Raw genomic sequence first — 13,316 nt, forward strand, 5'->3', positions numbered from 1 at the left:
TAACATTTCTAATGCCAGGAGGCCTTCTATAACAATAGCTATGTTTGTTTAATGTGGTATGGGTTCTTTATTTTTAAGTAGAATCTGGGTTTTTAAAAATGTATTTATTTATTTGAGAGAGGCAGACAGAATTACGAGCAGGGAAGGAGCAGAAGTAGTGGGAGAGAGAGATTCCCAGCAGGCTCCATGCTGTCAGCACAAAGCCCGACATGGGGCTGCAACCAAAAATCTGCAAGATCATGACATCAGCTGAATCCAAGAGTCTGACACTCAATGGACTGAGCCACCCAGGTGCCTTGTTCTTAAATTTGGTGTTACATCTTAAAATCAAGAACGTGTGTTACTCTTTATTTACTGCACAAAGCACACTGAGTACCCGAGCATTTTAATTTTTGGAAAACTTTGCAGTACTTTTCTTCCCTTCTGCTTCTTCCTGTCAGCGTACTTGACAATTTTTGAGGTTCAGTAGATCCAGTATGATAGATAGTTTTTCTTATTCTCTCTTGAGACTGACACCCATCTGGTTCTCCTCTTGCAGATACTGCCCTTGAGTCCTTGGAGATTGCTCTTTTCTGTTAGAAAAGTCTCTTCTTCCATGAGGAGGAGTGAGCTTATCTATAAACCCCAGGTCTGAAAGAGAAGCCGCAAGGGGTGGGGAATAATGGACAGCGCAGTTTGGGTTCTGATCTAAAGTGTGGGGCTGGACGGAGTGGGTTCTCTCACCTGGTCTAGCTCCGCCTCTATATGTCTCTCCAGGTTGTTCATTTTCATTCTCAGCAAGTTTGTAGAGAAATATTAGGGAACCTGGGGTTCTTTCACTACCTCTTTCCTCATTATGAGGATCAAGGAGAAGCTGGACAGGACAGGAGGCTGACATTAAGGATAGATACTTGGAGACAAAGAGGCCCACTTAACCTGTTCCCTAAGGTGTTGGTTTCCCCCGGGAAAGTCCTTACAACAGGAGGTGGCAAGGGAGACTGGGTAATTTTGATGACTTTTCATCTCCTCTAGGGAAATAAAGTATCGTGAGAGATCATAGTCCTTGGAGGGTAACAATTCACTTCATGCCTTCATAAATGCTCTAATTTTATTCAGATCTCATGAGATCTTCTGTGAAGTATCTGCTTGGACTCACCTAAGGAACCCTTATACACTATTCCATATTTTCATCTTCACTAATTTCTCTTACCTATACAGCCTAAAAAAGCAATAGCTTTGCAAGGATCTCCTGACTGAGGGACTCAAGGCCTCAGGTTTACCCTATTATTGGAATAATCCCATTGCACCCACGGAAAATATAAAATAACCTACCTAATCTGAGTCACAGGTGAGTTCACTTCAACACAGTTGACTTGGATTTTAAAAATAAAAGAGGCAGGGCATTTCAGCTCTGACATTTAAAGAGCTTGGGAGTAAATACCCCTATCATTTTTTTTCGAGAGAGTGAGCGAGCATGGGAGCAGGGAAGAGGGGCAGAGGGAGAAAGAGAAAGAATCTTAAATAGGCTCCACGTTCAGTGTGGAGCCTGATTCGGGGCTCAACTCCACGACCCTGAGATCATGCCCTGAGCCTAAATCAAGAGTCAGATGCTCAACCCACTGACACACCCAGGTGCCCCACCCTATCTTAAAATAAAACAAGTGCTGTGCAAATTGAAAAGCAATGGCTCTCCTTAGATCCATCAGAAAACTGAGATCAGAGGGAAAGCTGTCACTGTGAAATCTGGAGAGACAAGGTGAATACAGAAAATCACAGTCATGTTCAGGCCACCTGGAGCAGAAGCCCTTGGAGCCATAAACTAGCAAGAACACTTCTGTGGCAATTCATCTTGATCTAATTGACATTTATAGAATATATCATCCAACAACACCATAATACACATTTTCCTCAAAATTACATGGAACATTTTGATAAATTGGTGGACGACGATTGTGAACTAGCTTGAGACAAACTTATGAGGACCCAGTCATCGGTGGGGGTGGGTGGGCTAACTCTGTGGTTTTTACATCAAGGAATCCCACCATGTTCTCAAGATGCAGATCCCCCATGGTACCCCCAAAATCCTGTCATGTTCCCAACAAAAGGAGAGAAAAACAGCCATTCTGAAATATGTGCATAGTGTGCCCTGTAGCAAAGGCCCACTGTCCATGGGAAAGAACTTTATCAGACCCTTACCTGACCTGGGGAAGGGCAATTAGGCAACCCAACTTCCCTTAGCCCTCCTGTCTTATCTCACAGGAGGAAAAACAAACAAACAAACAAACAAACAAACAAGAAACATTTCTGAGCATCTAGCCTAAGGACTTAGGTCTGTTCAAAGGATGAGATTTAATCATAAGATTATAGGACACTTCCCTTTGGACATTTCCATTTCCTATCTTTTCCATTTTACCATCACATTAGCAGGGCAAAAATGGACAGTACTGCAAGGAAATAGAGACAAGTCCACATTACAGTTTCTGCACTCCCTTCATTTCTAGCAACCAGGAAATCAGTAAGGATATGGTTGAACTGAAGAGCACCATCAAGTCACTGGATCTAACTGACAGTTAAAGAATACATCAATCAACAATACCACAATATACACTTTTCTCAAACTTACATGGAACATTCACCCAAACAGACCATATTATGGACCATAAAATATACCTTAACAAATTTAAAGAATAGAAATCACTCCAAGTTTGTTCTCTGACTACAGTAGAATTAGAAATTAATAACAAAAAGTTAGTTGATAAATCTCAAAATGTTTGGAGATTAGGCATGTTTCTATATAACACGAGTTGAAGGACTTTCAAGAGAAATTGTAAGACTTTTAACTAAATAAAAAAACATAATTTATCAAAATTTGTGGAATACAGTAAAAGCAGTCCATAGAGAGAAATTCACAGCAGTGAATACACACAATAGGAACAAAGGATCATGTAAGATCAATAATTATGCTTCCACTTTAGGAAACTAGAGAAAAAAAAGAGCAACTTAAACATAAAACAAGAAGAAGAAAAAAATGATAGATTAGAGAATAGAAATCAATGAAATCAAAAATAGAAAATCAATAGAGAAAAACCAATGAAACCAAAAGCTGGTTCTTTGAAAGATCAATAAAATTAATGAAACTCTACCTATGCTAACTGAGAAAAAAAGAGAGAAGACAAGCTTAGCAATATCATAAATGCTAGGGGTCAACTCATCTGATTCTATGGACAGTAGAAAGATAATGAAAGTATATCATGAATAATTCGATGCCACAAATTTGAAAACTTAGATAAAATAGACTAATTCCTTAAAAGACACTAACTACAAGAAGTCATACAAGGAGATATAGATATTGTGCATAGGCTTACACCAATTAGAGAAATTGAATCAATAATTAATAACCTTCCAAAACAGAAAGAAAAGTCCAGATGGGTTCACTGGTGAGTTCGAACAAATCTGTAATAAATAAATAAATGATACCAGTTGTGTACAATCTCTTCGAGAAAGTTGGAGCACAGATAATACTTCCAAATTCATTTTATGAGGTCATTATTACCTTCATATCAAAACCAAAAACATTGTAAGAAAGGAAAATCATAGACCAATATGTCCCATGAACATAGATGCAAAAATGCTCAAAAACACATTGCCAAATTGGATCAAACTATGTATAAAAATTATACATTATAACCAAGTGAGATTCATTCCAGGTGTGTTAAGGGTGGTTCAACATTTTTTTTTAAATAATATTATTTATTTCTAGGAAAGAGAGAGAGAGACAGCGTGAGCAGGGGAGGGTCAGAGAGAGAGGGAGATACAGACTCTGAAACAGGCTCCAGGCTCTGAGCTGGCAGTCAGCACAGAGCCTGACACGGGGCTCGAACCCACGAACTGCGAGATAACGACCTAAGCGAAAGTCGGACGTTTAACCGACTAAGCCACCCAGGCGCCCCAAGGGTGGTTCAACATTTAAAAGTCAATTTACACAATCCATCATATTAACAGGCTAAAGAAGAAATATCATATAATCACATCAATTGATCAAGAAAGCCCATTTGACAAAATCCAATACTCACTCATCATAACAACTTCAGCAAACTAGGAGTGCAGGAAACACTTCTCAACTTGATAAAGAAGACCTAAAAAACAAACAAACAAAAAACCCTATAGTTAATATCATGATTAAATGGTGAGAAACTTGATGCTTTCCCCTTCTGAGTGAGAAGAAAACAGGATGTCCCCTCTCACCACTCCAGTTCAACAATGTACTGAAATAAGAAGATAAAACAAAAGCCATGCATATTATAAAGGAAGATTTAAAACTGTCTTTGTTCACAGATGACAGAATTATCTATCTGGAAAATTCCAAAGAATCAACAAAAATCCTAAAACTAATAAGCAATTATAGTAGAGTTGCAGAATGCAAGGTCAATATAAAAAAGTGATTGTTTTCTTACAGTAACAAAGAACAATTGGAGTTTGATATGAAATCCACAGTATCATTTCATTACTACTAAGAAGGAAGTAAGGGAGGGAGGGAGGGAGGGAGGGAGGGAGGAAAGAAAGAAAGAAAGAAAGAAAGAAAGAAAGAAAGAAAGAAGAAATAAAATATCCAAGTATAAATCCATCTAAGAAATATGTACAGAAGTCTCTGTATTAACCTATAAAATTTTGATGGGGAAAAAAAAACAAAGAAAATGGAGAGATATGTGTTCATGGATTGGAAGACTATTGTCAAGATATTCATTTTTCCCAACGTCATCTATAGATTTAATAATATACTGTCAAAACACCGGCAAGTTATTTCATGAATACTGACATAATGATTCTAAGATTTATATAGAAATGCAAAAGATCCAGTATATTTTACAGGATTCTAAAAGTGAATAAAGTTTGACGACTCTCACTAAACTTCAGGACTTACCACAAAATTACAGTAATCAAAACAGTGCAAGTAGTACTGGAGAAAGAAATGAAAAATATGTAAATAGAATAGAGAGCCCACTGATAGATTCATAGAAATGTATTCAACTGATCTTTGACAAAGGAGTTAAGACAGTCTTTAAACCGTGGTGTAGAAAACTTGACCATCCATATAAAAAATATCTACACATAGATCTTACACTTTTCACATATGTCAACTCAAAATGGATCACAGACCTACAGGTAAGCTTAAAAAGTAGAAGACAGTATAGAATAAAATCTAGGTGACTTTGTGTTTGGTGATGAGTTTTGTAAAAAGCACAACCCAAGAAATAATGTGGGCTTCATTAAAGTGAAAACATTCTGCTCTGATGGAAAGAAACACTGTTAAGAGAATGAAAGCTATAGACTGAAAACACTTGCAAAATACATATTTAATAATCAAGCTTTAACCAAAATATACAAGGAACTCTCAAAACTTAATAATAAAACATGTAGGCAGCTCTTATCCAAAGGGAGATGACCTAAAGTTAAATGATGTGTGTTCCTCTCAATCAATTCTTACTATAATTTTCATATTCTTGCAGACTAGGATTAAAAAGGACAAACATGGCTATTGTATAACACATGGGGGAAAATACAAAATAACTCCTATTTCCATAAGTGGAACATGAGAAACAGTATGCAGTGTTCCCTGGCCCACAGTTCATAGAGGGCAAGATGGGTTCAAATAATCACCTTTGCTTCAAGGTAGTACTCTGGTCCTGAACTCCTATCAACACAAAGTTATTTAACACATTTGTGTGACTTCCAAAAGGGAAATCTTAACACAAGATCATACCACTTTATGTGGGACATGAGTTCTCCCATTGAAGACAGTCTGCTAAGACTATTTATCAATATATCTCACTTTTGAAATACTACATGTCAAGCAATTCTAGCATGATACCATTTTATGCCACATTTGGTTTCTTTACGTATTTTCGCTTTTGAAGAAATAATCAACTCCTACATCCCTAAATTAAAATCAAACATTTAGAAATTCTTATAAATAAATTTAACATGAAATATAACTTCTATTAAGATATTTTATTGGGGCCCCTGAGTAATTGACTCGTTTGAGCATCCGACTCTTGATATCAGCTCAGTTCATGATCCCAGGGTCATGGGATCGAGCCCCATGTCAGGCACCACACTGAGTGTGGAGGCTGTTTGGGATTGTCTCTCTCCTTTTGCCCCTCTCCCCCACTCATGCTCTCTCACTCTCTAAAAAACAAAAAAAAGTAATAATAAAATAATATTTTCTTTATGAGAATACATAGAGTAGGAGTGCCTGTGTGGCTCAGTTGGTTAAGTGTCTGACTTTGACTCAGGTCCTGATCTCATGGTTCGTGAATTCGAGCCTTGCACCAGGCTCTGTACTGACAGCTCGGAGCCTCGATACTGCTTTGAATTCTGTGCCCCCTCTCTTTCTGCCCCTCCCCCACTTGCACTCTGTCTCTGTCTCTGTCTCTCTCTCAAAAATAAACATTAAAATATTTATAGTACATATAGTAAATAATAGAAGCTATATGATTAGTGCCACTTTAACATAGAGATGTACATTCTATAGATACAAGGGTAGAAGGAAATAGATTGGCCCTGTGCACAATTCCTTCCTTTCTTTTGGTTTTGTTCAATATTTTTTTAAGGAAATAAAAAGACTAAAACATTGAAATCCTTTTTTTCACTTCATAATCTTATATTCTTGTCTTTTCACAGGTAATTTTTATCATGATTTGGTCTGTGGCCTTTCCATTCAAATTTTTAAACTTTTACCACATATACACAGGTGCATGCATATGTATGATACCACTACTTTGTATCTTTAAACCTTACATAAATTACATTATTCATATATTTACTTTATTTTTAAACACTATGTTTCTAAGATTTATCCACATGGATAAGTGCAAAGTACCAAGTACACTTGAACTGCAGTGGTTAATTCCAGGGGTTTATTACAGAACAATTTATCTATTGTCTTGGTGGTAGAATTTACAACACACTGGGTTTTTCTTTTGTTGTTGGAACTGTTCAAAGATAAAATGAGATGTATTAGCATTTTTAAGAGTTTATTTGAGCAAAAATCACTTCAAATTGGGCAGCATCCCAAATCAGACTTTTACAGGCAAAAGGCAACACGAACAAGGAAGATATATGAGGTCAAAAGCAGGGTGGTTATTCCATGCTTAATTTCCTTCAGAGGACCACAGAAGGCTATCATGCAGATTACCTAAGTAGTGCCGATCAGGTGATTCCTGACTGACTGGTTTAAGATTCCATTCCTGGAAGAGCCAAAGCGATAATTAAGTTAAAAGTCAGTTTGGTGACAGGGGACTTAGCACGAGTGACTTCATTTTGGGATTGTTGTTTTGTTTTTTAAGAATTCCATCTTTTGATCACACTGTCAACCTGAGAGACATGATTTTAAAAAAATTAAGAGAAAAGTCCTACTCTCAGCTACTGCTGTAGAGTTCTTGTGGTTTTTTGATGAATCTCTGTGCAGCATTCACAGGTCACAGCGTCAGGCTCACATTCTTTAAGTTCTTTCCTGCTTTTCTGAAATTCTATTCTTAGGGAGATCATTTGCTTCACAGTGCAGCTGCGAACATGCATTTAAAGCTTTTGAGAGAACAGTGCGCCAGGGAGACTGCTATGATTATGACAAGCAGGATACTTCCCTATGTCCAGGGTGCACTTTGGAGACATGGTCCCCCAAATGCAAACTAATCAGAATCAAATATGTCAAAGAAAGGGCCCATTGAAGGAGTCACTTTCTCAAGGCAAGTGGCTTGTTCAGTGATCCTATGTCATCGAGTCTCAACTTCCCCAGATGTGTACATCCAAGTGCTGCACATGGTATTGACCAAAGAACAAACACTTCCTTGCTCAGCTGAAATATAATCAAGGATGATCCTATTATCAAGAACAACTGAGGCCAGAGAGGTAAGGGACTTTCATCAGGCAGCTGTTGCTTTGGCAGCAGAGTCTGCAGTATCTTCCAGAGTTAAGGAGATGTTCCTGATCATAGCCTCATTTGTGCTTACTTTTATCCAGGGGACTAGGGATCTGCCAAAGGAAGAAAATTTTGAATTATGAATGTCTCCTGGTAAGTCAGGTTTGAGTAAGTGGATTGGGACTGGAAATATGAAAGCTATGAAAGCCAGTAAAATATAAAGAAGGGTCTGCAAACCATACAGGAAGTTTTACTCTGGTTTCCGTTGCCTTGTGTCCTTTCTTTGCACAGAGCCTAGGTGCAAGTTCCTAAGGTTGAAGCTATTCCCAAGAAATGGAAACAGACCCACAATGTTAGCGAGCCTGACACAAGAGCAAGCTGAGTTTGGTCCAGAGAAACTAAGGCATTGGAAATCCAGGAAAAGTGTGTGATGGGCAGAACTATAGGATCACCAGCACTGAGGCATGTACAATAGTCCCTCGGAGGGTTGACTGCCCCCACTGCCTGAGATGTATGTGAACAACAGCATTCCTTCCAGGCCAGAGCAAGGAAAAAAGTTCGACAAAAGAAATCTCAGTTAGTTTGTGGGGAAAAAAGCCATTTAGAATATAATTTTGAGAAAATGTCAAAGGGCTTGAATACTTGATTAAATAGGACCACAGATCATTATGGAATAATCCTTAATTACCTATTTAACCAAAGTGACAATAGAAGATATTAAAGGCAAATAGAGAAGGTTATAGAGGTGTAAACAAAACTTAGCTCTTTGAATATTGGAAGTCTATATTTTCTTCAGTAATAAAATACTTGGTAACAACAACATGAAGCATAGAAAATTATTTTGGTGAGACACAAAATATTTGCTGTCCTAGGCTAATAACTTAAAAGGTAAAAAAACAACAAAACAAAAACTGTTTGTGTAATTTCTTAAGAGCAGACTGATAACTAACAAAACTTGGTGCTTTTAACAGAATGAAAATCGAATGATAACTTTGCACCATACACTTTTGATGTTTAAACTCATCTTTTAGGAGCTCCTGGGTGGCTCAGATGATTAAGCATCCAACTCTTGATTTTTGCTCAAGTACCGATCTCATGGTTCCTGGGGTTGAGCCCCATGTTAGGCTCTGCACTGACAGTGCACAGAGCCTGCTTGGGATTCTCTCTCTCTCTGCCCCTCCCCCACGTGTGGGGTTTGTGGAAAACCTCTCTCAAAATAAACATTGAATAAAATCCTAATTTTTAAAAAAATGTATATAAATCCATTCCAATCTTAGTCACACATAAAATTAATTGCCCAAGCTTACTGTTCCACAAACATGCAACATTTTTATATCCATTATATATATATATACACACACAGACATACATATACACACATATACACATATTATTCTTTACATCAACATACAGAGAAGATATTTGATTAAGATAGAAATAAAAAGATTCGTATGCTCTACATTTAGCATTTGTGTCTTTGGAATGTTTGAGTAAATCCTCCCACAAGGGCTTCCGAATATTTTTCCTTCCCTTTAGGTCCATAGTTTCATTTTGGCTTAGAAGAGAAGGCCTTTTAAAAAGTCCCTATCAGACAGTTGGGGCGCCCGGGTGGCTCAGTCGGTTTAGCCAAGCGACTTTCAGCACAGGCTCTGCTAGGGAAGAAGGACCTTGCTTTTAGTTGGGATCCTTTGTTTCCTTCTCCGTCTGCCCCTCCCCCACTCACACACACACACACACACACACAGTCACTTTATCTCACACAAAAATAAACATTTAAAAATGAATTTTAAAAAGTCCCTATTAGACTCTGAACATCAGCTTCCAATTTGGCCAACTACTAACCTCAGATATATTTATTTATTTAAATTTTAAAGGGTTGTTTTTTTAAATGTTTATTTCTGAGAGAGAGACAGAGTGCGAGTGGGGGAAGGGCAGAGAGATAGGGAGACACAGAATCCGAAGCAGGCTTCAGGATCCGAGCTGTCGGCGCAGAGCCTGACAGGGGCCTCAAACGCGCGAACCATGACTTGAACCCAAGTCCTATGCTTAACCTGAGCCACCCGGGAATCCCTGACCTTAGAGCTACTTAAAAAAAATTTTTTTTTAATTTTTTTTAAGTATTTTGTTAGGTTTCACCTAATACAAAAGTAAAAATTCATGGCTCTATTGAATAATCCCACGGACACAAGAGGCATCCCCAAAGAAGTGCAAAACATACTACCTTCCCCAGACCCGAGTCACTCCCAAAGAGAACTAAATAAAAACAGACAACTGCCCTGAGACCTGGCAACCGCTGGTAGGACCCTATTCACGAACGCAGCGCGACGCCCATTTCCGTCAGGCCACATCTAACTGCAAATAGGGAGCAAGGTCCATTTCCGTCCCTCTACGTTTTGCCGCCCCCCCCCCCCCGCCCCCGGCCCTCGCCCGCCCCGCGAAGCGCGCGACAAGGTGAGCCGCCTGCACACACAAAAACCTGCATGATCCAGGCAGGCAGAAAGCCAAGTCACGTTCTCGCGACAGGCGGTGAGACCGACAAGAAGGCCACAGCCGTCCCTGGGAGGCAGAGAATCAACCACCACCGGACGCTAAGGCAAATCCACGTCACAGCTCAGAGACCCCATCCCTCCAGGTGGTGTTGCCTGCCACTCTGAAGAGAAGGGGCAACGTGAGAGTCGGCCATCTTTCTGCACCAGGCCTCACAGCGGATGAGGCTCCTCATCCTGTGCCGGTTTCTGCTAGTCTTCCCAGGAGCCTGGCAAGCAGGCTTTGCGGTCAGCAGAGTGTCCCGGGGATCTCATCCTGGTGCTCAGAAACCGCAGAGGAACAATAAACCTTCCTCTGCCTCTTAGAGTAAGTGGCTGGCCGAGACCTGTTTTCCCGGGGCGTCTCGGAAGTGGGCGAGCTCCTCTCTGGGAAGAGCACTCCACGGTGGCAACAACCTACTTCTTCAGCCTGAAACTCAAATTGTATTCACCCCATGCGTCACACGGGTCCCCCTTAAGGAGGACCCAGCGCCTCCCCAGATTCCGTCAGGCTTCCGGACGCGACCCAGGGCCGCCCCGGATCCAGGCCGGTTTGTGCACCGGACCCAGTGCCTCCCAGATCTGGTCCATTTTCCGGACAGCACCCAGTGCCTCCCCGGATCCGGTCCGGTTTCCAAGATGAACCCAGCGCTCGCTTTCCCAGATTCGGTCAGTTTTTCAAGTCAGACCCAGTTGGACTCCTGTGAGTTTTCAGACCCAATACAGAAAAAAGAAATGTTCAAATAAACTCTGAAATCTCCTAAGGCGGAGTCTGCAAAGCCAGAATCTGAGAGGGACTCTCCCAGGGCGTCCAAAGGTACTGAGAAAACAGCTAGCTCCAAGGCACAGCAGGTACGTTCATCTGGTTGCTCTTTGCTGCCAGAGGTCATTGGGGGTGTCCTTCAGCTCCCCGTTCTGATGTGCGCGCTGTTAAAAGAAAAACTGAGATGGCTTAAAATTTGTAAGGGTTTATTTGAGGAAAAATCAATTTGAATCTGGCGGCATCCAATCTAACAGATAGAAAGGAGCTCTGAGGAGATGTTCAGGATCCAAAACTTAACAGGCAGAAAGGAAGGGGAACAAGGAGACTGTAGAAGGCAGAAAAACCAGGTTGGTTTTTGCATGGTTTCTTTCCTTTAGGAGATGGCTCGGGTCTCTCAGGCAGGTGACCTAACTAGTGCTGATCAGGTGATTTCTGATTAACTGATTTAAGATGATCATTTCTGGAAGAACCAAAACTGTAATTAAGTCAGTGTGGTGACATGGAGTTTAGCATAAACTGTTCAGTTTTGGCCCTGGTGGCTTTTTTTTTTTTTTTTAACAGAATTACAGCTGCTATGATAATGACAATGGCTAAAATATGTGCCAGGCTTTATGCTAAGAGTTATGCAAATGGTTAACACATTTTTATCCTCACAACAATCCTGAAGACATGGGTATACTTATTGTTTCCATTTTTTGAGACAAGGAAACCCAGGCAAAGAGAGGTGAAGTAATTGTCCGTAACTGAAGGTAACAAAGCCAGGATTTGAGCCCAAAAGTCTTGCTACAACAGGTCTCAGGGCAAGGTTTTGTAGCATATATGCACAGAAATGAAATAGTTTGGTCACAAGGTGTGAGCATTTGGGGTTTTTTTTGTTTTGTTTTTGTTTTTTTTTAGTGTCATTGTTCTGGTTTATATTCTTAGCAGCACTAAACGAATGTTTTAGGCTCTGGTCTTTCTCCTCCCGCAGAGAGTTTACTAGTCACAATATTAGGCATGATCTAAACAAGGCATCTGTACTTGCTAACCATCTAAAGCCTAGGAGACGTGTGCCTTCAGCGCCACTTAGCACATCGAGTTTTCTTTTGTGTTGTTCTGTTATCTTTTCTGAACCTGGCTATCTTTTCAATTTTTCTCTTTTGTACTTAGCCTTAATAATGACATGTTTGGGTAGAGAGCATTCCGAAAACCTGAACTTTAGCACCACCTGGACTTTCCATTCTATTCATCTGCTATAACCACCAAATATTTCTTAAAACTCTTCTTCTTTGTTCCAGTACCAAAAATTCAACATGTTTGTGTTGATCATCTTCTTGATGAGCTAGATACAGGGCGTACAAAAACAAATAAGGCAGAATTCTCCTCTCTGAAGACCTTACAAAGGAATTAGCCATATAAACAACTAATTATAATGAAATGTGATAAGCACTAGAATGGAAGTATAATCAAACTCTATGAGAATATACATGACAGAGTATTTATTTTTACTTTAGGTGGGGCTTAGGGATGGTGACATATATGCTGGGAATGGAAAATGAGTAGGGTTTTCTTAAACTCTGAGGAAAAAAGTGAAGGTATTTTGCAAAAGGGAGGAATGTAAACAATAGCTTGAAGGCCTGAAAGTTCATAGCATTTTTAAGAATCAAAAAGTTGGGCAATTCATATGGTGAATGGTGGAAATTGGGAAAAGAAATTCCAGCATATAGAGATGAGAAGCTGAACTGGCTGAAATGTTGGAAGTGGTAGTCTTGGGTGGTAACTGAGAGGAGGGAAACCAGGTCACATCTTACCACCACCTCCCTGGTTTGACTCTTACTGATTTTGTATACAGTCTAATCTTACTTGTCACTTTTCCCTTAAAGATTTTTTTTCTTTTACCACAGCGACTCTTAATGATTTATACCACTTTTTAGACAATGACTCCTTTTTTCCCCTTAAAGTCCACTAAATAAGCATGCTAAACAAAGTTGTATTTTTAACATTCCTGTTTCAGGCAAAGGCACACTTACAAATTTATTTTATACGATAGTTTCTAGTCAAAGAATATTCCACGGAACAAATTTGAAATGCATGCTGAGTTTGGATGAACCCAGATGTGTCGCTTTGCCTGTGCGTGCCAAACAAGAGGAAT

At 39.7% G+C, this 13,316-nt stretch overlaps 1 pseudogene; it reads left to right on the forward strand.

Annotated features, from left to right (window-relative positions):
- The first annotated feature begins 5,123 nt into the window (after positions 1-5,123).
- Positions 5,124-13,316, forward strand: part of LOC120234729 — a 44,343-nt pseudogene continuing 36,150 nt past the window's right edge.

This window comes from Hyaena hyaena, unplaced genomic scaffold (assembly GCF_003009895.1).
Source record: "Hyaena hyaena isolate Hyena2069 unplaced genomic scaffold, ASM300989v1 scaffold_115, whole genome shotgun sequence".
In the NCBI taxonomy this organism is placed as follows: domain Eukaryota; kingdom Metazoa; phylum Chordata; class Mammalia; order Carnivora; family Hyaenidae; genus Hyaena; species Hyaena hyaena.